Below are 22,397 nucleotides of genomic sequence, written 5' to 3'. Positions count from 1 at the left end.
TCACACGCTGCTTGGCCGTAGCAGGCAGCTGAGGAGAGACGTTTCATGGGTATTGAACTCTTTCCACCACTCCGTCAACTAGGAAAGCCCTGAACCCCAAGATTACTGGTGCTGCTAGTGTGCTACCTGGGGATCTTTCATTCCAGAAACATCTTTCATTCCTCACACTTTTTCTTTGGGACAAGTTTCTGGATGTTTTAGCGTGTTTGAAGTTGGACTAAGGTAGAGTCCGAAAATGAATTCAGGTAATGTTAGGACCATTCCCATATCTACAAAATCCCTGAGCCCTAAGGGTACAGCTAAGGGGCTACCTAGGCAGGTTTAAGGCCAGGAGCCTCTTTAAGCCCTCACACCTTTTTTTTTTGATCTATTGTTGGATGTTTCCTGCGTTCTAAGGTGGATGCTAATACAAGCAAAAATGACGTCAGGCAATGTTAGGATCATTCCCGTGCTTTGGAAATGCCCTTAATTTCAAGGCTCCTGGTGGTTATTAAGCTACCTGTGGACGTTTCAGGCCAGGAACATCTTTCATACCCTCTTACCTTTTAATTTGGGTCTGTTACTGGACTTTTAGCAGTTCTGAAGGTGGGTGCTTGTAGAGCTGGAAAATTATTTCAGGCAGAGTTAAGACATTTCCCTTTGCTTTGAAAGCCCCGGTCCACAAGGTTACTGGGTCTGCTATTGGCCACCTGGGCATGTTTGATGTCTGGAAGATGCTTCAGCCCCTCAAAATTTTTTGGGGGAGCTATTGCTGGACATTTAGCATTTTGTAAGGTGGACACTGGTGGAGCCTGAAGATAACACCATGCAATGCGAGGACCATTCCTGTGGCTAGGATTGCCCTGAGCCCCAAGGGTACTGGATCTACTTGTTGGCTACTGTGGAGGTTTGAGGTCAGAAACATCTTTCAACCCTCACACCTTTTGTTTTGGAGCTACTGCTGTGCCTTTTGCTCTTTCACAGGTTGGGAGAGGATGTTTCCCCCGCTGACCCCACCTTTGCCTGACATTTTTCCCATAAATGTGATTAATTGATAACCACTGGTGATGATTGTGTTGTCTGCATCTGTGTCACAGTGATTTCAGGAAGACAGAAAACACAATAGCCAGGGGCTATCTATGCTCATGTGTCCGCCTGGGCAGAGCGCTGGTCAGTGTCCACTGACACCTGTGAGTGGTATGTAAATAAAACTATGAGCCAATCATCCTACTCCATAAATAGTGAGCAGTCCAAGAGCCCTTTGAGCTCTCCTGAGATGACAGTGGGCTGCATGTCAGGATCTCCCCTTGAAAGGGACGCCTCTCAAGGTTACTCCTCGAGGTTGAGACAATCCTTGCCGTGACAGATCCACAACAGATCCTTGGTGAGTTGGGGAAAAGTGCACTAAACTTTGTGATCTTGGCTAAGAAATAGAAAGGATTGATTGTATATATAATCCTTTAGACATAAACCGTTGACCACGTCTGGGACTAAGACTGGATCCAGCCACACCTAGGCTCCTCTCTGAGAAGGGGTTTAGAAAACAGGGGGGTCTTTCTGAACCTCGTTACTCAACGAGAGAGTCTCCTGGACAACTTCATCTGACCCTGTTCTCTATGCACTAACTAATTAAGATTACCTTACTATCAAACCTTAATCACTCTCGTGTTTATTACCAAACACCATTATACCCTTTGGGGTTTTTATGTTTGTTATTTATCAATAAGCATATTGTTGTCTTTCTCTTAAGAGTGGAGTGCATCCCTCTTATCTATCCCATCTGCAAGACAGATGGATGCTGTCAGAGTAGGACAAATATGTCAGGAACTATTAGTAACATTCTCTAGCTAGGAAAGCTCTGACCCCAAAGGTTAATGGGTTGCTTGTAGTCTTCCTGGGGAGGCATCAGGCCAGGAACATCTTTCCACCCTCACACCTTTTGTTTGGGAGCTACTGATGTGTGTTTTGCCGTTTCGAATGTGGATGCTGGTAGAGCCAGGAAATGACATCAGGCACTGTAAGGATCGCTTTCTTAGCTCCAAGAGCCCTGAGGCCCAAGGTTACTGCGGCTGCTTTTAGCCTACCTGGGGAGTTTTCAGCCCAGGAACATCTCTCATCTCTTGCAGCTTCTTTTGGAGCTGTTGCTGGAGCTGTAGTATTTTCGAAGGTGAACTCTGGTAGAGGCAGAAAATTACACCAGGCATTTTAGGACCGTTCCATTGTATATGAAAGTCTGGAGCCCCATGGTTATTGGGGCTGCCTTTAGTCTACCCGGGGAGGTTTCAGGCCAAGAACATCATTCAGCCCTCACACATTTAGTTTCTGAGCCATTACTGTACATCAAGCATGTCCAAAGGTGGATGCTGGTAGAGCCCGTTAGGCCATGTTAGGACGGTTGCCTTGGGATGGAAAGCCTTGAACCCCAAGCTTGCTGGGGCTTCTAGTGGGCTGCCTTTGGAATTTTCAGACAAGGAACATCTTCTAACCCTCACGACTTTTGTTTGGGAGCTATTGTTGGATGTTGAACAATTTCCAAGATTGACACTGGTAGAGCTGGAAAATTCCACCAGGCAAAGTTATGCCCATTCCCTATGCCAGACAAGCCCTTTACCTCAAGGTTACTGAGGCTGCTCCTTGGCTACCTGGGGAGGCTGCAGGCTAGAAGCACAAAATGATGCCAGGCACTGATAGGACCATTCTCTTGGCTATGAAAACCCTGACTCCTCAGCTTACTGGGTCGGGTTGTGGCCTTCCATGGAAGGTTTCAGACCAGGAAACCTTTTCGGCCCTGATAACTTTTATTTGTGAAGTACAATAAAGGTGAGTGATTCTCCCTGTCCCTCCTGTTGGTATTAGTTTTATAAATACATTAATAATGAAAGGAGAACCAGGGAACCATTGTAATGTAAGATGAAGAAAAGGCTGAGGTACTTTGTTTCCCTCAGTCTTTAGTAGTAAGACCAGTTTCTCTCCTGATACCTAGAACCCTGAGTTGAAAGGTGGGAATGGGAAGTGGAACGAAGCTCCCAAAATCCTAGGGGAACTGGATTAGTGGCCTCCCCTGGAGTGGGTGAAAGGAGGCAATGATCCTCCATGGCCCTGAGAGCAATGTCTCTCCTCTGAGGCCTTTGTTGCTCAGATATCAGCCACAGCCAAGGGGGCAAAGACCTCGTTTCTATCAGGCCCCTTACAGCCTGGCTGGTACCCTTGGCCATCTGCACCACAGCCCATCCCACACTGCCCCACACCTGTGCCTGTTTCCCTGCAGGCTGCAGGCAACCAATGCCCTTCCCCACCTTGTCCCTGATGATGTCCCTGCCTGTACTACTGTGTCTCCATACTAGCCAGCTATTCCCAGAAACACAAAGCCACCAGCTCATCCACACTTCCTCAAAGTGACATTTTGCACCACAGCACTGCCCTCAGAATGACATTTCTGTATCCTCATGTCCACTCTGACCTTCAAAGCTGCAGTTTCAAAGCCCACCCCTTAGACCCCCTTAGAAACGCTGGTGCCCCCCCAGCAACCCCATTGCCCTCCAACCCCCCCTTTTCACCCCTAAATCTCCTCAAATCCTCCCACACCCCCTTGTGCCCCCATGACAACCCCAACAGCATTGGATTCCCCCAACATCACATAAGTCCTCTTAACCCCCCAGCACTGTCTACAGGCCTCAGCACCATATTACTCCCCCAACCCCCTGCCTTTTCCCCTCCAAATCCCACCATATCTCCCCTAGATGCCCCTACACCCCCCACGTCCACCCCCCCAGCTACCCTCCTTCTGCAGGCCCTTCTTAATCCCCCAGCACATTTTATTCTGCCCAAACACCACATTATCTCCCCAAACACTGCTTTAGCAGGCAGGCAGTATGGTGCTGAGGGGGTGTGCAAGTAGAGAAAGGTCTCTTTTATGCCAGTGCTGAGATCAGCCATGTTCAATCTCGTATTGGCCATCTTGCTTTGCATCGTCCTTCTTCTGCTGACTTGTTTTGCTGCTGGGAATGAGTTGTTGGTCCTGAGCCTGTTTATTTGCAGACAGGGAAGGGACTGGCATGGGTAGAAATAAAGCAGGTGTGTTTGGAATAGCAGGAAAGAGGATGAGGAGAAAATGCCTTTGTCCTACACTGTAAAAAGACCAACACCAGCCCCACCCCCTGATGAAGCAAGGAAAAGGGAATGGCACTTCTGAAGATAATGGAGACTTTGCAACAGATGAAGGAAGTACTGTCACAGAATCACAGAACATTGGGAGTTAGAAAGGACCTTGAAAGATCACACAGTCCAACCTTCCCTGCCAGAGAAGGATCATCTAGACTAAATCACACAGGTGGCTTTGAATGTCTCCAGAGAAGGAGACTCCCCAACTTCTCTGGGCAGTCTGTCCCAGGGCTCCGTCACCCTCACACTGTAAAAGTTCTTCCTTACATTAACATGGAACTTCCTCTGCTCCAGCTTGTACCCATTGCCCCTTGTCCTATCACTGACCATCACTTAGAAGAGCCTGGCTCCGTCCTCATGACTCCTGCTCTTCATCTATTTATAAACATGCATAAGGTCAGCCCTCAGTCTCCTCTTCTCCAAGCTCAAGAGGCCCAGCTCCCTCAGCCTTTCCTCATAAGGAAGGTATTCCACTCCCTTAACCCTCTTGATTGCTCTGTACTGGGCTCTTTCCAGGAGTTCTCTGTCCTTCTTGAACTGAGGGGCCCAGAACTGGACACAACATTCCAGGTGCCATCCCACTAGAGCAGAGGAGAGCAGGAGAAGGACATCTCTTGACCTACTAAGCACATCCCTTCTAATACACCCCAGGATGCCAATGGCCTTCTTAGCCAGGAGGGCACCTTGCTGGCTGATGGTGCACCAGGACACCCAGGTCCCTCTCCCCTATGCTGCTCTCTAACTGGCCAGTCCCCAGCCTATACTGGTATCTGAGGTTGTTCTTCCCCTGACACAAGACCCTACACTTGCCCTTGTTCAATCTCATTAAACTTCTCCCTGCAAGTAATAGTGCCAAGAACAACTCCAAAGACACAAAAGAGTCATGAGGCAACCACAGTCCTGCCCTGCTGTCGTGCACTGGGGAGCTGGAAGAAGATTCCTGAACTTTGACCAAAAATTAACCTTGATGAAGTTTGTGGGTTTTACCGAACTCAGCAGGGAACGTAGACAGTTGGGAAGGGATTGCCACCCAGCAGGAAGATTTGGACAGGCTGGAAGAGTGGGCAAGGTCAAGTGTAGGGTCTAGGAGCTGGGAAAGCATAATCCAGGAGTGCAGCACTGACTGGGATCTACCTGGCTGGAGAAGAGTTCTGTGGGAAGGGATCTGGGGGTTCTTGTGAACAAGCAGCTCACCAGGAATAAACAGAGTGCTGCTGCGGCAAACAGCTCCGAGGTGCATCAACATGGAGATCACCAGCACACATGTTGAAGTCACTGTTCCACTCCACTCAGCACTTGTCAGGCCCCACCTGGAATACTGGGTGCGGTTTTGGTCGCTGCTCTAAATAAATAAGTTCTGTCCAGTCTGGAGAACGTCCAGAGAGGAGCCACAAAGATGACCCAAGGCCTGGGCAGCCTGCCATCTGAGGAAAGGCTGAGGGAGCTGGTTTTGTTCAGCCTTCAAAACAAAAAGGCTTAAGGAGACCTCATTAACATGTCCCAGTACTGGAAGGCTGTCTACAAAGAAGGGAGAGACTCCTGGTTTTAGAAGGAGTCACATAGAAGAGCTGAGGAATAATGGGTACAGGTTCCTGCTGGAGAGATTCCCACAGGACATAGGAAGAAACTTTTACCCTGAGAACCAGGGTTTGCACAATGTTCCATGGGAAGTGATGGATTCCCCAACATCAGACATTTGTAAGAGTCAGTGGGATGGGGTGTGGGGCCAGTTGGTCTGTGTGGTGCTTTTCTTGAGACTGAGCCCTTGCCGAAAATGGTTGGACCAAATAGTCCCTGAGTTCCCTTTCAGCCGGGTACTCTGTGATTGTCTGAGTCTAGTAACATCATCACTGTCCTCCAAAAACATTCTCATGAGTTGAGCCCTCCTGTTTTGACCCTTGGGAAGTACAACTGTGGTTGTGTTCTATGACGAGGGGGAGCAGGCTGTGAGGACATGAGGCTTCTTCCAGTGGCCCACTGCAATGTCATTTAGAAAAGATCTCTTGGTTTATTTTCTTATTTCTCACCTTCCTCAACACCTGTTGCTGTCACTTTGTTAGTGGCACCACCAGTTGGAGAGCCATCTGCAAGCACACAGGAACCATTAACAAAGTGGAGCGTCACTTCAAACCAACCTTGAGAAACTCTGGGATTAGATTTGAATAAAAACATCAAGAAGATTCCCATCCAGAAGAGATCTTCTTATTCTGATCTTAATTAGGCTGGAGTGGAATTAATTTTCATGTTGTCGCCCCCATGATGTGAAACCATGAGAAAAGTTTCCAGCACAACACCCCCACATCAAGGCAGCTCAGACATGATGGGTGGAGAATCGGCCACAAGGAGAAGAATTTGGTCATTCTGGGGGCTGCCATAGCAGTCAGAGGTGCTGAACAGGAATCTGCCCATGAGCACATTGGGCTGCACTGGAAGGAACGTGGCCACACAGACAAGGGCTGTTCTGTTCCATGTGGACTCAGCATGGGTGTGGCCAAGTCTGGAGCAGTCAGTCCCAGTGTGGGGCTCCCTGGTCTGGAGGAAGGAGAGGAACTGCCACGTTGTCAGATAAAAGTCTGCCCAGATATTTCTAGGGGTCTTGTGTGGAGAGGCTGAGACACCTGGCTTCTTTAGCCTGGGGAAGGGGAGGCTGAGGGAAACCCACTCTGTGCAACATGGAAAGAAAACAAGAAAGGAAGTCCCTGTGAAACTGCAGCTTTGAAAGTCAGAGTTGCCATGAAGATACAGAAATGTCATTCTGAGGATAGTGCTGTTGTGCAAAACGTCACTCAAGAGCAAGTGTGGATGAGCTGGTGGCTTTGTGTTTGTGGGAACAGCTGGTGAGGAGCGAGAGGGAAGTGTGGGGTGGGCTGTGGTGCAGATGGCCAAGGGTGCCAGCCAGGCTGAAAGCACCTGATAGATACGAGGTCTTTGTGGGAACAGCAGGTGAGGAGGGAGAGACAGCAGAACAGGCAGGGATATTGTGAGGTGACAGTGTGGTGGGGGAGGGGTTTTGATGCCTGCAGCCTGCAGGTAAACAGGTAAAGGCATGGGGTACTGTGTGGGATGTGCTGTCCTGCAGATGGACAAGGGTGCTGCCCAGGCTGAAAAGGCCTGAGAGAAACAAGGTCTTTGCCCCCTTGGCTATGGCTGTGGCTCTGCCACAGAGGCCTTAGAGGAGACACATTGTCCTCATGGCCATGGAGAATCGTTGCCTCCTTGCACCCACCCGAGGGGAGGACACCATGTGTCATAACCCTGTCCTTCCCTGAGAAACAGGTGAGGGTCAGGATCTCCCTGCCCAGTGGCTGGGGGTCAGCACTTGTCATTTCTGATTCATCAGACCAAGCCAGGGTGTCCTCAGCATCAGAGCTGCCTGTGCTTTGCCTGTGTTTGTCCTCATGGCCTCCAGTTGTCTGCTCTAACGAGCCCATGGGGAGGCTTTGTCAGTAATAACTCCCAGTGGGGCCTGTTAGTGCTTCAAGGTACTTTGGGCATTACTCCTGACTTGAACTTCTTGAGAAGTTTCTTCAGTGTCCTCTTGGTATCGGAGTTCTGTTGACTCACCAGAGACACCATGGGGCTCATTAACATCCAGAAAGCCCTTACAAGCATGGCTCTTCATGTAATTTTCTTTCAAAAGTTAAGACTTGTATAAGTAATTGGAGAGGTTTTAATTGGGTGATGAAACAATCACAGCAATTTCACAATGGAGGATTTTTTCATAGAAAAAAAAATTGTTTCAGTCATTTTTCAGTCCATGGAAGATGTTTTAGCAGCATTCTACAAGGGATGTCTGTCCAGAGATCTCATAGAGGGTTCTGGACAGGATGGGAAAGCAGTCCCTTGAGATCCAACCCTGTCTGGAGAACCTTGCTCATCCCTAAGACCAGCAGTTCCCTCCCTGGCCTCCTGGGACTCCCAACACTTTTCCTCACATCATCTATGTTCACAGACACAGGCAGATTTCTCTGACAACAAACAGCAGTTCAACATGATCCAGTATAATAACCATGAAATCTCTCTCCTCACCTGCCTGCTACGGCCAAGCAGCGTGTGAAGGGGGTCAGCTTTCAGAGGAGATTCTCTCCCAGAACAGTTTCGGATACATAGAAAGGTCACTAATCAACACACAGAACCTCTGACAGAACAGTTCATTAGACTTCTGGAAGATGAGATGTTTTCCAGCTCTCTGAAGCTCAAAGTTCATCAGCATCTGAATGACCAAAGAGCAAGTGGAGGTGGAAACCTTTGAGTAAAGTGAAGTGCACACATCAGGGTAGTCTGGAGAAGGTGTCCTTGGGCATGGCCGTATCACCAGGAAAGGTGGAAACACTCAGTGATGAGGGAGATGAAGAGACAGACTGGGGGTAATGCAGGTTCAGGGGAAGGTGAGTATGACACTTCCTGGAAATTCCCAAGTTGTGAAGTGATTCAAGGAGTCAAGTGATTCAGCTGATGAAGATGCTTGTAAAGTGTTTATAAAAAGAAAATTAAAAAAAAAAAGGAAAACTTTTGGCTGTTTTCAGACAGACAGGATGGAAAGAGAGCACAGCTCGTCATTCCATAGTGTCAGGGTCACACAAGGCCTGGAGATACTGCATGAGGAATGGGATGACTGTGGCCCATGTTATTACAGCTTAGACAAACCAGAAGGAACAAGGCCCACACCTTTTGAAATACCAACAGGGATGGTGACTGCACCCCTTCCCTGGGCAGCCTGTTCCAATACTTGACTAACCCTTCCAGTAAAGAAATTCTTCCTGATATGAGAAATAAATCTCCCCTGGAGCAATTTGAAACCATTTCCTCTCATCTCAACTCTGTTCACCACAACTGTTTGGGCCTGGCCTTCAGCCAGTTTCTAACCCAGCACAGAGTATACCCATCCAACCCATGAGCGGCAAGTTTCTCCAGCAGGATGTCTTGGGAGACAGTGATGAAGGATTTACTGGAGTCCAGGTAGATCACATCCACCACCTTCCCCTCCTCCACTAAGCAGGTCACCTTGTCATAGAAGGAGATCAGCTTCCTCAAGCCCAATCTAAACCCACACTGACTGGGCCTGATCACCTGAGTGTGCTGCATGTGCTGCATGATGGTACTCAAGATGATTAGTTCCATCCCCTTCCCCAGCACTGAGGTCAGGCTGACAGGCCTGTAGTTCCCTGGGTCCTCCTTCTGTCCCTCCTTGTAGATGGGTGTCACATGTGCCAGTTTCCAGTCAGGCAGAACCACCCTGGTCAGCCAGGACTGCTGGTAAATAAGGGAAAATGGCTTGGGGAACACTTCTGCCAGCTCCCTCAGTGCCCTTGGGTGTGTCCCATCCAGATCCATTGACCTTTGCAGACCTAAGCGGGGTCTTACTTCCTGGCCCCATCTTTCCACGCCGGGGTCTGGGGATCAGGAAACAACTGGTCTTATTACTAAAGACTGAGGCAAAAAAGGCACTAAGTTCCTCAGCCTTTTCTTCATCATCCATCACCGTTGTTCCAATAAAGGTGGGAGATTCTCTCTGTCCCATATAATAGTAATGTATTCTGTAAATACATTAATAACCAAAGGAGGGCCAGGGAGAATCTCCCACCTTTAATGTAGGTCGCAAACAAAACGTGCAAGGGCTGAAAAAGCTTCCTGGCCAGAATCCTCCCAAGGTAGCCCATTAGCAGCCCTAGTAACCATGGGGCTCAAGGCTTTCCTAGCCAAGGAAACTGTGCTGAGTGCCTGATGCCATTTTGTGTCTTTTCTACTGTCCTCCTTTGAAAATTCTAATCATATATCAATAGCTCCCAAATAAATCTGTGAAGGCTGAAAGATGTTCCTGGGCTGAAACCTCCCCAGGTAGCCCACACAGACCCCCAGGAACCTTGGGGGAAAGGACATTCTTAGCCAAGGGAATGGTCCTATAATAGCAGACCATTTTCTGGCTCTACCAGCATCCACATTCAAAACATTAACCATCCAGCAATAGCTCCCAAACAAAAGGTTTCAGAGCTGAAATAATTTGGGAGTCCTAAATGTCCCCTGGCAGGGGGAGCAGCCCCAGTAACTTCGGGGCTCAGAGCTTCCAAAGCTGAGGGAATGGTCTGCAGAGTGCCTGGCATCACTTTTGGGCTCTACAAGTACCCAACTTCAAAAATGCCAAACGTCCAGTTAGAGCCCCCAAACAAAAGGTGTGAGGGCTGAAAGATGTTTCTGGCCTGAAACCTCCCCAGGTAGTAGAATAGCAGTGCAACAAACCTTGAGGTTCAGGGCATTCCTTGCCAAGGCAACTGTCCTAAGAGTGCCTGACGTCATTTTTGATCTTTCAGTAACCAAGTTTGAAACTGCTAAACCTCCAGCAATAGGCGTCAAACAAAAGAAGTGAGGACTTGAAGATATTCCTGGCCTGAAACCTCTACAGGTATCCCATATGATGCTCCTGTATACCAATGGTCTAAGGGCATTTCTTCCAAGGAACTGGTCCAAACTGTACCAGAGATAATATTCCTGATTCAAAAGCATCCAAATTTGAAACTGTAATTTAGAATTAATTTATTATTCGTTAACTTATAATTTATAATTACTAGAAAATAAAATGTCCAGTAATAAATCTAAACCAAGCATGCAAAGGCTGAAAACATTCCTGTCTTGAAACCTACTCAGGTGGGACACTAGCAGCCCCATTAACGCTTGAGCTCAGGGCTTTCAGAGTCAAGGGGAATATCCTAACAGTGCCTGACATCATTTTCAGGCTCTACCTCTGTCCATCTTCAAAACCTCTAATCATCCAGCAACAGCTCCCAAACAACAGTGCGAGAGCTTAAAGATGTTACTGCCCTGAAACCTGCTCCAGGTGTCGACTAGCAGCCCCAGCAACCGTTAGGATCAGGGCGTTCCAAGCAGGGAGAATGGTCCTAACAGTGCCTGATGTTGTTTTCAGGCTCCACCAGCATCCAGATTTGAAACTTCTAAATGTCCAGCAATAGTTCCTAAAGAAAAGGGGTGAGGGCTGAAAGAGGTTCCTGGCTTGAAATCTCCCTTGTTAGACCTCTATCAGCCCCAGCAATCTTGGGGCTCAGCTTTCTCCTTACCAAGGTAATGTCCTAACAGTGCCTGACATCATTTTCAGGCTCTCCCAGCGTCCAACTTTGAAACTTCTCAAAGTCCAGCAAGAGCTGCCAAACAAAAAGGATTGATGGCCAAAGACGATCCTGACCTGAAATCTCCCCAGATAACCCACTGGCAGCATGAGTAGCTTCTAATCATCTCATCCCATTCCCAGCCAATGGAACAACCCTAATAGTGCCTGACGTCATCGCATGGCTCTGCAGTCCTCCACCTTTGCAACTGCTGAACTGCATGAATAGTTCCAAAACAAGAGGTGCGAGGGTTGAAAAAAATTCCTGGCCTGCAACCTCCCCATGTAGAATACAAACAGGACCACTGACCTCGGGGCTCAGGGCTTTCATAGCCAAGGGAGAGGCCTTAAATGTGCCTGATGTAATTTTCAGGCTCTACCAGTTTCCACCTCAAAACTGTTAAATGTAGAGCAATAGGTGTCAAGCTCAATGTGCGTGGTCTGAAAAAGGTTTCTGGCATTAAACCTCCCCAGGTTGTGCCCTAGAAGAACCAGTAACCTTTGGGTGCAAGGCTTTCCTATCCAATGGGATGGTCCTAATACTGCCTGACATCATTTTCTGGCTCTTAGCAGCATCAAAAATGCTAAATACCCAGCATTCAAAAATGCTAAATACCCAGCAACAGCACCAAAAGTGTTGAGGGATGAAGGATCTTACTGGCCTGAAACCTCCCCAGGTTGCACTCTCTGAGAACCAGTAACCTTGGGCCTCAGGGCTTTCCTAGCCAAGGGAACAGTCGTAACAGTGCCTGATGTCATTTTCCAGCTCTACCAGCACCCACTGTCAAAACTGATAAACGCCCACCAACAGCTCCCAAACTAAATGTGTGAAGGCTGAAAAGCATTCCTGACCTCATACCTCCCATAGTGTCACACTAGCACCCAGTAACTATGGGACCCAGAGCATTTCTTTTAAGGGAACAGTCTTTACAGTGCCTGACATCACCTTCTGACTCTACCTGCGTTCTACTTCAACCCTGCTAAACATCCAGCAATAGCACCCAAAAAAAAGGTGTGAGAACTAAAAGATATTCCTGACCTAAAGACTCCCCAGGTAGTGCAGTACCAGCACCAGTAACCTTGAAGCTCAGGTTTTTCCATTCCAAGGGAACAGTCTTAACAATGTCTGACATCATCTACAGGTTATACCAGTGTCCAACTTGGAAACTGGTAAACACGCAGCAATAGCTCCCAAAGAAAAGGGGTGACAGCCTAAAGAGGTTCCTGGATGAAACCTCCCTAGGTAACCCACTAGCAGCACCTTAAGACTCAGAACATTCCTAGCCAATGGAACAACCCAAATAGTGCCTGATGTCATTGCATGACTCTACAGTCCTCCACCTTGAAACTGATAAACTGCACTACTAGTTCCAAAACAAAATGTGCAAGGGAGGAAAGAAGTTCCTGGCCTGAAACCTCCCCATGTAGACTGAAAAAAGGATCATGAATTTTGGGGCTAAGATCTTCCAAGGCAGGCTGTACAAGCATCAAAATTCGACTATACTAAACATCCAGCAATAGCTCCCAAACAAAAGGGGCGAGGGTCAAAAGATATTCCTGGTCTTAAACCTCCTCAGGTATCTCACAAAACACCCCAAAACTAAACAGGTACTGAATACAAGAAGCCCAATCTCCCTGGGCTAGGCATCTGAGTATGTGAGGCTGAGGATCTAGGGGATTTCACAGAAGAACTGGTCACCAGCATTGCCCTTGCAGAGGGGGAGGGAAAATGTCTTGGTTGTGAGCAGCACAGCATGGGACTTGAAGTCAGAGATGAGATCACAGAATGATCCCTATGAGGAGAGGAGGGAGCCTAGAAGAACTGGTCTTCTCCTCCTGAGCTGGGCCAGGATCCTGGGACAGTAGGAGCTCATGGCAACCCAGCAGAGCTACAGAGAGACAGCTCTGCCCAGGAGCAGCTCCTCTGGCAAGCACACAGGGCTGGGGACACTAACTGTTGAAGGTTCAGCACATTCCAAGCCAAGGGAATGACCGTAATAGTGCCAGACAAGATTGCACAGCTCTGCAGTCCTCCACCTTTGAAATCCAGTAATAATTTAAAAACAAAAGGTGTAAGGGATGAAAGAAGTTCCTGGCCTGAAACCTCCCCATGTGGACTGCAAACAGGACCACTGATCTTGGGGCTCAGAGCTTTCACAGCCAAGGGAACAGTCCTTAAATGTGCCTCACTTCATTTGCAGCTCTATCAGCATCAAGATTCAAGAATGCTGAATACCCAGTGACAGCACCCAAACAAAAGTTGTGAGGGATGAAGGATCTTACTGAACTGAAACCTCCCCAGGTTGTGCACTAGAAGCCAGTAACCTTGGGGCTCAGGGCTTTCCTAGCTAAGGGAACGGTCATCACAGTGCCTGATGTCATTTTCAAACTCAACCAGCACCCACTTTCAAAACTGATAAACACCCAGCAATAGATCCCCCCCAAAAAAGGTGTGAGAGCTGGAATATGTTATTGGCCTGAAACCTCCCAGAGTAGCCCACTAGCAGACCAGGTTACAGCTGGGATCAGGGCATTCCTAGCCACAGGAATGGTCCTAAAATTGACTGACATCTTTTTCCAGCTCTACCAGCATCCACGTTTGACACTGCTAAATGTCCAGCAATAGCTCCCAAACAAAAGGAGCAAGGATCTTCCTGGCCTGAAACCTCCCCAGGTAACCCACTAGCAGCATGAGGAACCTTAAGGCTCAGCCCACACCTAGCCAAGGGAACAACCCTTATAGTGCTTGAACTCATTGCACAGCTCCACAGCCCTCCAACTTTGAAACCACCAAACTGCACCAATAGCTCAAATACAAAAGGTTCAAGGGCTGAAAGAAGTTCCTGGCCTGAAATGTCCCCATGTACCAACAGGACCACTAATTTTGGGGCTCAGGGCTTTCCCTACCAAGAAAGGTCCTGACATTGCCTGACTTCATTTTCATGCTCTACCAGCATCCGCCTTCAAATATGCTAAATATCCACCAATTGCACCTTTGAAAAAGGTATGAGGACTGAAAGATGTTCCTCACATGATCCTCCTCAGGGACTGGACGAGAAGCACCAGTAACCTTGGGGCTCAGGGTGTTCCTTGCCAAGGGAAGGGTCCTAACATTGCCTGAAGTCATTTTGGGCTCTACCAGTGTCCATCTAGGAAACTGCAAAATGTCCAGCAAAAGCTCCCAAGCAAAACATGTGAGGGCCAAAAGATGTTCCTGACTGTAAATCTCCCCAGGTATCCCATAAAACACCCCAAAACTAAACAGGTGCTGGATACAAGAAGACCAGTCTCCCTGGGGTAGGCGTATGAGCATGTGAGGCTGAGGATCTGTGGGATTTCACAGAAGAACTGGTCAACAGCATTGCCCTTGCAGAGGGGGAGGGAAAATGTCTTGGTTGTGAGCAGCACAGCACTGAGAAACCCACTGCAGCTCCCCTATGTCTGCCAAGGGCAGGAGGAGGAAGTGGGGAATGAAGCTGCCTGGGACATTCTCTGCCTCTTTGAATGAAGAACAAGGCAGTGAGAACTTGGGGCACTCTTCACTGAGAAAAACATTCTCATTGAGGACCCAAGAACTGTTTCTCCCTGTTCTGTTAGACACTGGAAAGGTCCTTTTTGGGAGGTGCATTTCCTGCTGGCTGAGGGTACCATTGGCTGTCAGGGGCTCTGATGGGAGCTCTCCAGGGGTCAGTTTGTCCTTGCAGCAGCAGGTCTACCTTTTTTGATCTCTAGGATCTCATCTGGATGGTGGTTTCCACTTCCCCCAACTGCAGAGCAGAGCTTTGTAGATTTGTTTTTCCTGATTTTGTTCCTGGGAAACCCTGAGAAATGACCAAATGCTCACCTAAAGCCCTTCCTTTCACAGGGGCAAAGAGTCCCCTCCCTGTCCCAGGCCTGGGGGTCCTGTCTCATGGGGAGACAAGGAAAGTTAATTCTCCTGCCCAGCTCTGGTTTCATCAGGAGAAAAGACTCTGATGGACAGAAGGATTTCTCCCCAGCTGAGGGAGGAAACATCAGAGATGAGATAACAGAAGGATCCCCATGAGGCCTGAAGCCCCAGGAGGGAGCCTAGAAGAACTGGTCTTCTACTGCTTACCTGGGACAAGGTCCTGGAACAAAAGGAAGTTCATGGCAACCCAGCAGCGCTGCAGAGAGACAGCTCTGGCCAGGAGCAGCTCCTCTGCCAAGCACACAGGGCTGGGGACACTGCCTGTAGGCACCGAGGGGAGACCTGTGAGGCTGAGAGAGCTGACAGATGCTGAGAACTCATTGGAGGAGAAATCTCCAAAGCACTCTGCCTGGTATGTCTGTGGGTGGAGGGCAATGCAGGTTCTGTTCCTGGAGGGATCTCCTAAAGCTGGGACATGGGGCAGTGTGTGGGGTCTGTCAGGAGGACAGGTTCTCTATAGGACCTGAAAGTGCTGCCTGGAAAGGATGCCCTTCTGCCCCATCAGAGGGACAGGGCAGGACAGCTGTCTTCTCCTGGGCATGGTTGAGAGGTGCCCAGGGCTGTCCTTGTGAGCAGGGTCCTTGTGACCCGGGGTCTGTGTGCTGGGGCAGGGACTCTGCTGCTGCCAGGGTCAGCACTCAGCCTGCCTGCTGGGCTTTCCACAGGGATATAGACAGCACCTCTGGGTTGAAGCAGTGACCCAGGGAAGGGCAACATAAGGTCCTTCTGCCGTAAGAAAGTGCTGCCTGGGTCAGCTTTGCTCCCAGTCAGAGCTGATCCTTGAGAAATGCCAAAGAGAATATTTCTCCAGAGGCAGAGTCTTTGCTTTGACTTCTCCTCTCCTGTGGGCTGTGCTGAGTGTGGGATATGAGAACTTATTTCTCCCCTTGAGAATATGCAGGGAAAACTTGATTCTCCTGAAGATGTTGGAGCCTGGGCTGAGCCCTGCACACACAGAGGTTCCCTGGGGCATTGCCCTGATGCCAGGAGGGGTCTGCAGAGCAGAGCTGAGCACAGGGCAGGTTGGATGAGGTCTGTGAGCACAGAGCAGGAAGTGACATGGGCAAAGAGAAGGATCTGCAGGCACAGCTCCAGGCAGCAGAGACATTGTCAGGGAGGGAGAAGGATCTGCTTCCAGAAATGCCCTGGCTGTGGAGTTTGGGACCTCCTTCACATCCTCCACAGTGCTGACACTTTCCCTTAGTGACCCCTGGTTTCTGCCACGCAGCACAGACTTTACACTCACAATTCCAGGTTTTCAGGCTGAGTCTTCTCCTTGGCAGCCCAATCCCCAGTGAGGAGAAACCCCTGAGTGCCTGTCTGTCTGTCTGTCCCTCCAGCCTTGGCTGGAGTGTTTCTCACTGTTTCATCTCCTATCCTTGCTGCCTTTGTCCAACCTTTTCCTGGGGCTCTAGGCACGTCCATTTGTGGGGCTGGCACTGAGCTGACCCTTAACTTCAGGACCGACATCTGTAGGACTGAGGTTTTCCAGGCAGCTCCTGCTGGGCTGCAGCTGCCTCCCACAATGGCACCGCTCTCCCAGGGACTCTTGTGCCCCAGAGAGGAGCCCCATGCAGGAGACATCTTGGCACAGAGGCCATGGCAATGCCACTCATCACCTGTGTGTGGGTAGCTTCACTGAACCCTGTGTGTCCCTGGCTGGGAGCGGGGAGCTGAGATCCTCCTTGGGTAGGATGAGACTGCAGGAGGCCTTTGGAGATCTGCCCTGTGAGACTGGATTCCTCGGCTCTCAGTCAGGAGAAAATCAAAGCTCCAAAGCTTTGCTCTGCCCTTGGGTGAAATTGGAGTGACAGTGCTGAAAAGCTCATTCCTATCAAAAAGGGCTTTATTCTGAGATCAGGCCATCCTTCTATTTACTGACTGCTGCCAGGCAGCACTGAATTCTCATGAGCCCACAGCCAACCCTCCTCCCAGCAGTGGCACGCTCAAGCCAGCACAAAGCAGACCTCCCAAAAGGGACCTGACAAAAATCCCCTGAATACAGAGTCAATCTGAGGGTGTTCCCTAAGAGTTGGAAGATGTTTTCATCCGAGAAGTGTTCCCTAACTTCTCACTGTGCCTTTTCCTCCTTGGACAGGTCTCTACACTTGACAGCAGCAGATGTCTAACAGCAGCTCCATCAGCCAGTTCCTCCTCCTGGCCTTTGCAGACACACGGGAGCTGCAGGTGCTGCACTTCTGCCTCTTCCTGGGCATCTACCTGGCTGCTCTCCTGGGCAATGGCCTCATCATCATCACCATAGCCTGTGACCACCACCTCCACACCCCCATGTACTTCTTCCTCCTCAACCTCTCTATTGTTGACCTTGCCTACATCTCCACCACTGTTCCCAAAGCCATGGCCAATTCCTTGTGGGACACCAGGGCCATTTCCTACACAGGATGTCTGGCTCAAATCTTTTTCTTTGTATGTTTGATCTCAACAGAAGTCTGTCTTCTCACTGTCATGGCCTATGACCGCTACGTTGCCATCTGCCACCCCCTGCACTACGGGACCCTCCTGGGCAGCAGAGCTTGTGTCCACATGGCAGCAGCTGCCTGGGCCAGTGGGTTTCTCTATTCTGTGCTGCACACAGCCAATACATTTTCACTTCCCCTCTGCAAGGGCAATGCCCTTGAGCAGTTCTTCTGTGAAATCCCCCAGATCCTCAAGCTCTCCTGCTCAGATGCCTACCTCAGGGAAACTGGACTCATTGTGGTCAGTTACTGTTTAGGTTTTGGGTGTTTTGTGTTCATTGTGGTGTCCTATGTGCAGATCTTCAGGGCTGTGCTGAGGATCCCCTCGGAGCAGGGACGGCACAAAGCCTTTTCCACCTGCATCCCTCACCTGACCGTGGTCTCCTTGTTCCTCAGCACTGCCTTCTTTGCCTACCTGAAGCCCCCCTCCATTTCCTCCCTATTTCTGGACCTGGTATTGTCATTTCTTTACTCTGTTTTTCCACCAGCAGTGAACCCCCTCATCTACAGCATGAGGAACCAGGAGCTCAAGGATGCTGTGTGGAAACTGAGGACTGGATGTTTCTAAGCAGCTCATCTTTGGCATATCACTGGCCATGGAACTCACATTAGGACCAGTCTGTATTTAGCACGAATTTTGCTGGTTGTTTAGTCTTCTCAGTAGCCAAGTACATGTATGCACTTCACTTTTCTCAGCAGATTTCCACCTCTGCTTGCGCTTTGGTCATTTCGATGCTGCTCAGCTCTCCAGTGTCTTCCGAGACTTGGAAAACTTCCCATCTGTCAGATGTCTAATAAATGATTCTCTCAGAATTTTAATGTGTTGTCAAGTGACCTTTCTATCTATCTGAACAAAAGTTGGTTTGGAGAGAATCTCCTCTGAAAGCTGACCCCCTTCATATGCTGCAGGATGAGCATGAGCCAGCAATGTGCCCTCCTGGCTATGAAGGCCAATGGCATCCTGGGGTGTATTAGAAGGGGTGTGTTCAGTAGGTCAAGAGAAGCCTTTCTCCTCCTTGCCCAGGTGAGAACGCACCTGGAATGTTGTGTCTAGTTCTGGGCTTCTCAGTTCAAGAATGACAGGGAACTCCTTGAAAGAGTCCAGCATTGGTCATGCTGTGGCTCTGTAATTCTGTGGTTCCTACACAGTGGAATGATCCTAAAAGCTCCTGTTTTCATTTTCAGGCTCAACTAGTGTCCACCTTAGAAAGTGCTAAATGTGTAGTAGGGCTGCAAAGCAGATTTGAGTGCTTGAAGATGTTCGTGGCCTGAAACCTATCTAGGTAGCTCACTAGCAGCCCAAGTAGGCTTAAGGCTCAGGGCTTACCTTTCCTAACTGTGCCTGTGGACATTTACAGGCTCTCCCAGCATCCAACATGACACACTAAATGTAAAGCAGTAGCCTCAAACATAACATGCAAGGTCATAAAAATCTTATTGGCCTGAAAACTCTCCTTGTAGCCCACTAGCAGCCCCAGTAACCATGGGGCACAGGGTTTTCATAGACAATGCAATGGTATGAAATTTGCCTGTTGTCTTTTTCCAGCTCTAACGGTGTCCACCGTTGAAAACATAAAAAGTCCAGCTATAATTCCCAAAGACAAAGTTTGAGGTGTGAAAGATGTTTCCGACCTTCAACCTGCCTGGGTATCCCACTAGCAGCCCCCGTAGCCCCGGGACTCAAGGTTTTCTTTAGAAAGGGAACAGTCTGATGTCATTTTGGGGCTCTACCAGCATACACCTTCAAACTGCTAAACGAACAGCAAGAGATCCCTAACAAAAGTGTGAGGGATGAAAGATTCTCCTGGCATGAAACCTGCCTAGGTAGATCACTGGCAGCCCCAGTACCTTAGGGCTCAGAGTGTTCAGAGACAAAAGAAGGGTCATAACATTGCTTGATGTAATTTCTGGCTATACCAGAGTCCACCTTTGAACCTGCTAAATGCACAGCAATACATCCCAAACTAAAGGTGTGATGGATGAAAGATGTTCATGGCCTTACATATCCCCTGGTATCCCACTAGCAGCCCCAGGAACATGGGGGTCAGGGCTTTTGTAGCCATGGGAGTGGATGTAACTCTGCCCAACATAATTTTCCAGCTTCAACAGTGTCCACCTTTGAAACTGCTCAATGTCCAGCACCAGCTCCATGGCAAAAGGTGCAAGGGCTTAAAAACCTTGGGGCTCAGGTCATTCCTAGCCACAGGACCAGTCCTAAAAATGTCATTTTCAGGCTCTACCATCATCCACTCTCGAACATGCTGAACAATCAGCAATAGAGTCCCAGGTTCTTTAGCACCTATTGCTGGCATTTTGTTAAAAGCACCGTAAGTTAGAGAGCCATCTGCAAGCATATGTGAACCATTAGTAAAATGGAGATTCCCTTCAGAGAGATCTTGAGAAATTCTGGGATTTGATGACCAGGAACATCAGGAAGATTTCCAACCAGAAGAGATCTTCTCCTCCTGCCCGTATTTTCTCTGCGGCTGGAATTAATTCTCATGTTGGTGGCCCCCATAGTTCTGGTGTTTGGATTTGTAAGTCATAAAGTCTAAATAAACATGTTTGTTCCTTGCTGAGCAGTGCTTGCACAGCATCAAGGCCTTTTTTCTAGTTCTGCTCCAGAAATGAGTCAACTAGGAGTGCACAAGTGCCTGGAAGGGCACAGGAGTGACCCCACCATTGTGTTGCACTTGTTGTCTCCAAAGGCGGCCTAATTTTGGGAGCAATACATTTGACTTTCTTTCTAGCAGCCAGTGTGGTGTCATGTGTGGGTGTTAGGATGAGAACACTGCTGATAACAGGGAGGCTTTAGTTGTGTCCAAGCAATCAGTCTTTCTCCTGGGCAGAGCTGTCTCTCTGCAGCACTGCAATATTTCTGAGCTCCCTCTATTCATCCCAGGAGCCCAGCCCAGCTAACAGAAGAGGAGCAGGTGAAGACATCATACTCTCCATCCCCTCTGGACTCCTCCCTAGAGCTCCAGGAAACCTTCTTGGAAAGAAACTGAAGTTCTCATTGACTTTCCCTCCCCTGGCTGGGGAGAAATCCTTGTGTCCAGCAGAGTCCTTTCTCCTGATCAAACCAGATTTGGGCAGGACAATCACCTTTCCTTGTCTCTGCATGAGACAGGAGCCCCAGGCAGGGACAGGCAGGGGTCTATGACGCCCTGCAAAGGTTAAGGATCATGGCTGCCTGGGAGCTGCTGGTCCCAGTGCCCATGGGAATTACTGAGTACGAAGGCCAGGAGAGAGTTGCTCGGACACCAACCCCTGTTGTCAGCTGAAGGGCCAGAGGTGGTCCAAGAGACATGAGTGGGTTCAAGGTCCAATAGAGCAATGCTGCCTGGGATGAGGAGCATTTTTGAGCCTGGTGGGGAATTCCTTTGGCCAAATGAAAAGACACCAGATGGTCACAGTTAGAACCATCCATACCCAGAAGCACCACATGTCCAACAGAAACTCCAATAGCCAGTTCCTCCTCCTGGCCTTTACAGAACCCATGGGAGCTGCAGCTCCTGCCGTTCTGCCTCTTCCTGGGCATCTTCCTGACTGCTGCTCTGGGCAACAGTTTAATGATCATTGTTATAGTCTCTCCAACATTTCCTCCTCCCTCAGCAGCCAGTCCCTGGCTGGTAGGGTTTGTGGAAGGATTTGAGCAGGTCATAGGGCAGTTATCACCTCCTACAGCCTGTGACTTTACAGCTGCACAGGCAAACAACCCTGGCAAACTGGCACACCATCTGTTCAATGGGTGCCTTGGCTACATCATCCCAATCCCATCCCCATCCCAATCCCATTCCATCTGTCCTGGATCTTGCCAGGGCAGAAATAACCTCCCCAGGCAGGCAGCACAGGTGAGCTGAGTTAGCCCAGGCTGTTTGCCACACCACTTGACATCACTCCCCCAGAAAAGGGGCTTGTTGGGGAGGGGCACTCCTGGTGCCTCCAGGGCAGTGCAAGTGCAGCTGAGTCATCGGATTGGTCATCATGCTGTGCAGTTACTGGGTCATAACTGGGTATAAGTGAAATTCACTGTGGGCTACTTGCCTTTCATGGTGATTTGGTCAGTAAACTGTCCTTAGGCCAGCCCACGGAGGCTCTGTCTGTTTCTCCTGTGGGAGTGAGTGAGCGGCATGTGCTGCTCAGCCACTGGTTGGAGCTGAACCACCACAGCCCTTTTTGGAGTCCAAGGTGGGGCCTGAAGGGTTGTGATAACAGTAGAGGATGAGGTGAGGGGTGCTTTCTCCTCCCCTTTTCCCTTTAGGCTTTTTACAGCATCTGTTGAGAACGTTGACTATCCCTGGGATGTTCAGACCAGCATATGTGTCTTGCTCTCCTGAATGTCTGTCTGGACCTACGTGTTACCAACAACTGCTCCAAGAATATTGCCAAGAGGTCTTCCCTGGGCTGAAGGGTCAGGGGTGGCATGGGGTGTGGGAGGGCATGAAAAATTACCTAGACAAGAAAAAAAGATCCAGAGGCACTGTGGCTGCCCAGGCCTCAGAAACCAACACCACAGCTGAGCCAGAAAGAACCCTTACAACAGGCACTGGAGCTACCCGTGCCTCAGAGAGTGCAGCTCCTGCAGTCTCCCCAACAAGCACCATGGGTACTCAAACCTCAGAGGCCAACCCCAGAGCTGATCCAGACAGCCAAGCAGTATGCCTGTCAGTCACCTCTATCCAGAAGAAGAAATACATGGAGAAATCAGTCC

The sequence above is a fragment of the Gallinula chloropus genome (genome assembly GCF_964237585.1).
Source record: "Gallinula chloropus genome assembly, chromosome: 30".
In the NCBI taxonomy this organism is placed as follows: Eukaryota; Metazoa; Chordata; class Aves; order Gruiformes; family Rallidae; genus Gallinula; species Gallinula chloropus.
The sequence above is the reverse complement of the archived record's forward strand: the minus strand, read 5'-3'. Positions refer to the sequence as shown.